Source organism: Eupeodes corollae, chromosome 1 (genome assembly GCF_945859685.1).
Source record: "Eupeodes corollae chromosome 1, idEupCoro1.1, whole genome shotgun sequence".
Taxonomy (NCBI): Eukaryota; Metazoa; Arthropoda; class Insecta; order Diptera; family Syrphidae; genus Eupeodes; species Eupeodes corollae.
In genome coordinates this window covers 258323888-258332017 of record NC_079147.1, presented here as the reverse complement: position 1 = coordinate 258332017, position 8130 = coordinate 258323888, and the positions used below count along the sequence as shown (strand labels likewise).

The window sequence follows — 8130 nt, the reverse complement described above, 5'->3', positions numbered from 1 at the left end:
TACGAGTACATACAGACAAATTTTTAAGCAAGACAAATCGACAGACGGGATGGGAAGTTATCTGTGTGGGTAAAAAATCCCAGCCCCTTTTTTTGTACCTTTTCAGTTAAAAATATGTCTTTACGTATGAAATATTTTACAAGTGGACGAAAACAAGACTCGCAGTTAGATTTTGATATTTTGTTTTAAATACTTTTCTTAACATGTTGAGGGAGTATTAGTAAGCATCGTATAAAGCGTAAAAAGAATGTTCGAAAATTTTTGTATCTTCAAAAAATAAAAATGCGTATACGCCCCTGTGTTCCATTGTTATTAATTTTTGAAGAAGGTATTGAAGTTAAAAATAGTGAACCAATCAACAGATTTTATGTTTAAGCAGCATTTGCTTCAATTTAAGATAACGTCACGTTAAGTCGTTACACAATATATAATAATTTCGATCGTTTTCATTAATCGGTTTATCATTTATACTTTACATACTTCAAAAATGCTCGATGCTTTTGGTGTTTTTCTCTGTAAATTCCATAGAAGTCTTAGAATGTCAGTGCGCACTCCCACTAACAGATATTTTGCTATCTGAAATATTAAAACTCATTGACAAACAGTTTTACTGACGAGGACGGTTAGAAAATGTTGTTAAAACAAAAAGAAAGACATCATCATAGATCTCCCCGACGGGGAATTGAACCCCGGTCTCCCGCGTGACAGGCGGGGATACTGACCACTATACTATCGAGGATGTTGAAAATTGTGTGCCAATTATACGTTTTATGGTACATGTTACTGTGAGAAAATTCAAATTTTAACATAAGTTTCGAGAGAGAGTAAAGAAGAGATGATGCATTACTCATGCTCTTCATGGAATAAGAAAATGATTCGGTTTGAATCAACTGATTCAAGCTTTATCCGGAGACATGTGGAAACTTAGCAGAGGTGAATAAATATCTACACATTTCATCGTTCATAACATCGTCTTATAGCAAGCTTTAATGTCTTGACGCTAAAAATCGAAACTAAGTGACCTTTCTAAAATAATAATTTTAGGTAGGTACCTAAAGTTTATATATAGAACCAAGATATACAAAAATATAATTATATATCTACTTTCTTTTTTTTCCTTTACTCGCTTCATAAAAAGAGCCAAGCCCCCATCGACTTTCCCCCCATATAGAATTACCATGGTAAATGCCATAAGTCAATAGCTTCCATCTAAATCATTGCAAGCTTCATCAACACACCCTCGTTCCATCACCTGATGCCAAAGCTTAAGCCACACCGTTGAATCGAGGGTAAAAAATAGGTATAGAATATATTATATAGTGACTGCGAACATGGAAGAGAACATGTTTTCACAATAATGCGTATCCACCTTCAAATTTCATGTTTTTCTTTTTTATGATGCACGCACAATGGAGTATTCAAACGGGAGTATTATCCTCTATCCGATGTCTACTCACTCCCTTTTTGAGTAGCTATCAACCATCATCAGCCCCCCTATATTCTGTCCAAACGAAGCGCAAATAATATCCTTGGCATATCAGTGGGTTTGGGGAGGTCGTGTACCGCATCGTCAGATATAGAAGGTGGGTTGTAAAAGGGAGTCACATTGTTGTCTTGGCGTATGATATAAGAGAGGTTTGTATATATAGGAAAGAGGTTTCAGTTATTCAGGATGCAAGAGACGCTTTCTACATTCTTCACGTTTTTGAAATCGGGAACCAAACTAAACCAAACGGAATGAAAGTAAGCAAACATTGTATTTTGCCACTGTGTTTCATATTTTGTGAATGTGTGTGTGTTGTTTTGTTTATAGAGCATGTACATATGTGTTCTATAAGAGTGGGTATGGAGGTACCAACGATGAATGGATACATGATTTGATGGCTTAAGCATCAAATGCTCGTTGCTTACTACAAAGCCAAACACACATCTTTTTCAAACCTGTAGAAGTTCGAACAACATGCCCGAGATATGCTATTATACTAACGAAACATGATTTTTATTAGAGCACCATAAATTATCTTGTGGGTTTTGACGTCTTCTTTCACTTCTGCATACAACCAAATCCAAAAGACATGGGAAAAGAATGATTTGCTTCCTACAAAAATTTTCAGTTTTGGCCCTTTTTACCACTGAAAATTCATATATCACATGGTTCGCTTAGAGGACTGATGTTCACACTTAGAATTGTTATCTGTTTGAAGACTTATTTGTATAACTTTCACATTCAATCATTCTTTATTCATGATGTGCGGTTGAAAAAGGATATCTTGTCTAATACAGACCACAAGAGTATACTAAGGAAAATTTCTCGGGGTTCGAACGAATATAATGAAAACTTCCTGCTAAAATGGAATTAACACAGAAATACCTTTAAAAACCGTATACACGAAAGTTTTGTTTGGGTTTTCAAAATTGGAAATACTATTGATTTAAGGGAGGCTAGGTTAGGTAAGGTTAGGTTAACGTGGCTGCCGATTAAAATCCACACACTTAGGCCGAGCGAAAGGCCCATTGTGATACCACATGAATCTAGAGAATTACTTCTTACTAGTCGAACCATTTTGAGCTTTTTATAAAGCCAAGAAGATATTTGATATCCTTTTTAGCTAGTTCACTTGGATTATCAAAAGAGTAGTCCCCCAGATGAAGTTTGCGTCTGAGTGAAAGAGCAGGGCAAGTGCAGAGGAGATGAGAGATTGTTCCCTCTTCTTCTTCGTCCATACAGCTCCTACAGAAGTCATTTGAGGCTACACCAAGTCGAATTGCGTGTCTGCCTTTAAGACAGTGTCCCGCAAGGAAACCTATTAGGGAAGTAATATGAAGTCTGCTTTGAGATAACAAGTCTTTAGAGTGCTTTAGGTCCAGTGAAGGTAATATGAGTTTTGTGGCTGCGCATGTTGGTAAGTTGTGCCACCTACAATTTGCTATCGCAAAAGCAGTTTCTTTTAGATTAAGTGTACATGTAGCTTTTCTTCTCCCTTTCAGGTGAAATAGGTGTGACGGTTCCATTTTTAGCGAGTTCATCGGCTCTACTATTTCCTGTGATGTCTCTGTGGCCCGGCACCCAACAGAGGTGAATGTTGAATTGCTGCGCCTCCTCCATAAGAGACGATCGACAATCGAGGGCCGTTAGAGATTTGGTTAAGACACCGTCAAGGGATTTGATAGCAGCCTGACCGTCAGAGAAGATGCGGATATCAGAAGTTGATATCACGTTTTCTCTTAGCCAGGTGAGAATCTCTTTGATCGCTAAAATCTCCGGTTGAAAGACGCTAGATTAAGCTTTTCTGAGTACACACCACTACCAACTCCCTCATTGTCTTGGATCCGTCTGTATAGAATTGAATACTTTTGTTATCCTGGAGTTTTTTCGTCTTCCCATTCATCTCTGGATGGAATGGATACCTAGAAGTTTTTTCCAAATAGGGGCTTAGGAATAGTGGTATAGAACCAAAGAGGTTCAAAATGATGGAGTGCCCCACATTGTTGTTGGTCCATTGAGATGAGGCGTCGAGTCTTATCGCTGTACGCGCTGCCACTTGTTTACTGAAGATGTCGAGGGGTGTCAGATGGAGGAGAGTGTCTAATGCTGCTGAGGGTGTGGTTTTCAATGCCCTTATGCAGAGACATGCAGTGCGCTGAACTCTGCTGAGTATGTCGCAGTATGTCCGATGTGTATAGCCAGTAGGTTATGCGAGGTTGAAAACCCCATTTGCTTCCTATAGCTTTCTTGCAAAGGAAAAGAGCTACTGTAGCTTTTTTAACTCTTTCCTGTATATTGGATTTCCAACTTAATTTTTTGTCCAATATCAGACCAAGGGATTTGGCTTCATTGGTAAAAATTAGTGGTACACCTTTTATTGAAGGAGGTCCAATTTTTGCGATCTTGTATTTTCGTGTAAAAAGGACGAGGTCTGTTTTTTGAGGATTAATACTAAGTCCGCAGTGATCAGCCCATCTAGTGAGCATATTGAGTGCCTTCCCTTTCAAGGGATATTAGTAGTTCGTTAGCCACTATGTTCCACAGGAGAGGAGACAGAACATCACCTTGCGGAGTGCCTCTACTGACAGAACTTTTTGTGCAAAAATCTCCCAAACTAGAGTTGATGATCCTGCTTTTTAGCCTTAGATTAATCAACTCACAGATTGAGTATTCGACGTTTAAGGTCATCATAGCAGAAGTGATAGCGGATGTATCAACGTTGTTGAAAGCGCCCTCAATATCCAGGAAGGCCACCATAGTATATTGCTTTTTCTCTAGAGAGTATTCGATAGTTCTTACCAGAGTGTGCAAGGCTGTTTCTACCGATTACCCTTTGCAGTAAGCATGCTGAGACATTGATAGTCTCTTCTCAATGTTGTTACGTATATGGATATCGACCAATCGTTCCAGAGTTTTGAGAATGAAAGATGATAGGGTAATAGGTCTTAGGTCTTTAGGGTTGACATGCGAGCATTTGCCCGCGTTGGGAATGCAAACTACCTTTACATCTCTCCATCGCAGAGGTATATAGACCAGATTTATACAACTTGGGCGAAGTTATATCAATGTTATATTGTAGCTCAGCTGGTACGATTTGATCTGGACCTAGAGATTTACAAGGTTTGAAACTATTCAGAGCTCAAGTCAATTTTTCTTTTGTAACCAGATATTGAGGAAAAATTAAGTTAATAACCGACCCATGACTGTTTGTTGTTTTAACGGATTGGGAGCTATGCGGGAAGTGGGTGTATAATAGCAGGTTTAGCGTTTCTTCACAAGAGTTAGTCCATGTACCATCTGAGTTTTTAAGACAACTAGGCATGGTTGGATTTGTCGAGAGAATTTTCCTAATCCTTGATGCCTCCGAGGATTCTTCTATGGAGTTACAGAAGGATTTCCATGAGGAACTTTTGGCTATTCTAAATTCTTGTTTATACTTTTTGAGGGATTCTTTATAGGAGTCCCAATCTTGGGAATGTCTAGTCTTTTTTGCTCGATTAAGTATATCTAATTCAGCAGCCCACCAATATGGTTTTTTCTTTCTCCGCACTGTAGTGAGGGGGCAGGCAGTTTCCATGGCTTTATTGAGGGCTACTGTAAGCTCATCGACCTTTTGATCAAATTACAGGGCGCAGAAGGGCGGATCCGAAAGTTCTGGTTTAATCAGATTTTTCAAAGTTGCCCTATATGTTAGCCAATCTGTTTTCCTATAATTCCGGAATTGGATCTGTTTTGGGGTCCATTCAATAAGTGTGAATTGGATGTATCTATGATCGGAGAACGAGTTCTCCCTTGATACTCTCCAATTTAATATTTTATTTGAGAGATTAACGAGACAAGAGTCAAATCTAAAACTTCTTGTCGATTTTTTGTGACGAAGGTTGGTTCACTACCTACATTGCTTACTACCAGATTACTTGTTAGAATATAATCAAAAAGAGACGCACCTCTGTTATTTATATCGGTATAAGGGAGGATAAAAATGTAAAATTTGTCTGTGCACAAAAACTAACAAATTATTACAAAAAGTAACACAAAATCCGTTTCCCTGATGTGAAATAGACTTAAGAGATTTAACAGAACACTTTCTTTACTGTTCTTCTAGGATTTCGATCAAATCTCTGAGTTTGACAATATACTTGACTTTGACAGTATGTAAAATCTTGTACAGCCTTTTTTCTTGAAATTCATATTAATATACACACATATGTAAAAAAAAAACAACGTTACTGCCATATTCATTAAGTATAATGTTTGTTTATGAATTTAATTTAAATGCCCGCAGCTAAAAAAGCTGATTTTTTTCTAAGGAAATTGCAATTGAATTTCAATATTCTAAATAAATAATAATGTTGACATTTCTTTTTCGTGGGAAAATAATGAAATGGTCAATTCTCAACCCCGCAGGCCATTGTGATGATTCCTGTCAAAAGGCATTTATAATTTAATTCTTGTGAAGCAATTTCAGTAATAGAGTAGGGTACCTATTCATTGATTGTTTATTTAATAAATATTTCCATATTCATGTGACATTCAAGAGTTTGTTATAATTGTCTTATCTTGAAACAATAATCTCAATTTTAACAGTACTACGTCTATAACTATTGGAATTCATCACTTATAACACAAGAATGTTGGTTTTAATGGAATCAACCTTAATTCTGCTGGTAGCTAAGTTCATTTATTGAATGTCGTACTCTTATAAATATGTATATCACCCATAGTCCATCATTTTTATGTCAATTTTTAAGTATGATCCTGCGATAAGTTTTTAAGTGTGCGGAAATTTGAATGCTGGTTTCTCATGACGCATATATCGAAGTTAAACAGACTTTAAGGATTTCTTAGTTTTGGTCCAAAATTATGGTGGTGTATTAAATCTTACTTAATATGAAAATAATATTTCGAAAGCTTAACTATATGACGTCAAAGACACATTTTCAATGACTAGGAGGAAATTGTGAATTTAATTTGGTTTTCCTATTAAACTGAATCATCTGGCACGTTACAGCAATCGGCAGGAATTTTATGTCATTGTTTAATTTTATCAATTTTTTTGATATACAACTTTAAATTTACTGAGCCAAAAGGAGTAATTTTGGAAACATTGCCTGCCTATCTGCATGAGTTCTAAAACGTTGAGTCGGTTTTTTAAATTTGGTGCTTCATATGTTGTAATTTGAGAAAATCCATGTAATGTAAAGTAAAATAAAATGCACGATTAAGTCGTACGAAATTGCTCATGTAACCAAAGAATCTATTTAAAAATATTTCCTGTATTTTAAGATTTAAAAATGTATCTGCAAAAAGAGTTTGTTTTCGAAAATTTAAACGACATCTGGTTATTCAAAAAAAAAATCAAATTTTTAAAAATTTGTATTTGAAAATCGTTACAGGGTTTTTTTTTTTAATTTAAGTTCTTATACATATCTGAAACTTTGAAGCCGTTCATCAACAACCTGAAGTGTCCTTGTCAGTGTGGCTTCAGACTAGGAAAGTCCACTTTTGACCAAATATTAACATTACGACAGATCTTGGAAAAAACCCAGGAACTTCAAATAGATACCTATCATCACACTATCAATTTTAAAGCAAAAAAAACACAACCGTCAACACTAGAGGAACAATCTTCCAAAGGTTTATCCAATTACTCGGATACGTAGATGACATTGACATAATTAGACGATCAAAGCGTGATGTCAGTAAAACAGTTGGATGTTTTTGAGCAATGCGATGGAAGGGGAGAAAATGGGTTTAGTGGTCAATGAGGGCTGTCATCAAAAAAATACATTATAATAATGACTTTGAGGTAGTTCAGGACTTTGTCTACATAGGCACCGCTATAAACACAGACAAAAACACTAGCACTGAAGTCAAACGAAGAATCACTTTTGAAAATCGCTGATTGTTTGGACTTAGAAGGCAATTGAGTAGTAAAGTCCTCCCTCGAGCATCTAAAATTAACATCTATAAGACACTTATCATCCCGGTTCTGATTTATGGTGCTGAGGCTTGGACCCTGTCAAAGAAAGATGAGAGCGTCTTTAAGAGAAAAATTCTTCGGGTGATTTTTGGTCCCGTATTTATGCAGCGACACTGACCTGGTTAATGGAACATAAGTCCAATGACGTAGATGGCTGTGTGATCATGCAAAGTGAATGGACATTATGGTCCAGCCCGGAAGGTCTTTGAATCCAATACCGAGGGACGGCGGAAGACCGTGGCTCAGGTGGACCACGCAGGTGGGTAAAGACCCCAGCCAACTTGGCGTGTAAAACTGGAGACAGCTAACTTGGAACCGAGGTGGTCGGAGACGCTTGTTGGTTGAGGCCTATTTATATTATGCATATTATAATATCATTTTTATAAATTTTTTCAGTTTAAGTTTAAAAATATTTCTGATGTGCAGTTATTTAGAACGTTCTAGATTTTATTTTCGTAAAAAATGATGACTTATTTTTAAGATATCGAATTTCGGAAAAAAAATAGTATAATATTTTTAACTTCCCATAGGAAGTTATTGTAATGGGTCCGATTTGTCAAATTGAAAATTTTTGCATTTCTCGACATTTCAAGGTCCCTAGAGTCGAAATGAAAGATTTTTAGAAAGATGTCTGTGTGTGCGTTTGTACGGACCTTCGTAC

The 8130-nt window shown here is 36.6% G+C and overlaps 1 non-coding gene across 1 annotated transcript; it reads right to left on the bottom strand.

Annotated features, from left to right (window-relative positions):
* Positions 1 to 667: 667 nt before the first annotated feature.
* On the bottom strand, positions 668 to 739 carry Trnad-guc (transfer RNA aspartic acid (anticodon GUC)). The gene has a single exon. It is a non-coding gene; the product is annotated as a tRNA-Asp (tRNA).
* Between the last annotated feature and the right edge of the window lie 7391 nt (positions 740 to 8130).